Genomic DNA, 524 nt, shown 5'->3' with positions numbered 1-524 from the left:
ACTCCTGGGCTCAAGCGAGTCTCTTGCCTCTGCCTCCCAAGTAGCTGGGACCACAGGCGCCTGCCACAACGCCCGGCTATTTTTTGGTTGCAGCCGTCCATTGTTGTTTGGCGGTCCGGGCTGGGGATTCGAACCCGCCACCTTAGGTGTACGTGGCTGGCGCCTTAGCTAGTTGAGCTATAGGCGCCGAGCCTTGTTTTAATTTTAAAAACATGGACTGCTTCACCCATTTGCATGTCATCCTTGCACAGGGGCCCTGCTAGTCTTCTCCAATTCTAGTATATGTGCTGCCCAAGTGAGCACACCATAGAGCATTTGAGGGCTCAGTGGAAAGGTAACTTGGCAGCTGTGTGGATGGGGTGGGCTGGGACCAGGAAGCTTTTCTGTAGATATTCAGGTATGGGGAGATGAGGCCCTGAATTAAGGCAGTGACTGAGGAAGATAAAAAGGAGAGGTGAGAGACATTCCAGTTGAAAAAGCAGTAAGACTTGGGTGACTGCCTAACTGAGGAGGCCAATGAGAGA

At 52.3% G+C, this 524-nt stretch overlaps 1 pseudogene; it reads right to left on the bottom strand.

Moving 5' to 3' along the window:
* Window positions 1-206: 206 nt before the first annotated feature.
* Window positions 207-303, bottom strand: LOC111722935 (annotated as a pseudogene).
* Between the last annotated feature and the right edge of the window lie 221 nt (window positions 304-524).

This window comes from Otolemur garnettii, unplaced genomic scaffold (assembly GCF_000181295.1).
Source record: "Otolemur garnettii isolate 467f Iridium unplaced genomic scaffold, OtoGar3 scaffold03641, whole genome shotgun sequence".
NCBI lineage: Eukaryota > Metazoa > Chordata > Mammalia > Primates > Galagidae > Otolemur > Otolemur garnettii.
This window is presented reverse-complemented; position numbering and strand designations above follow the sequence as displayed.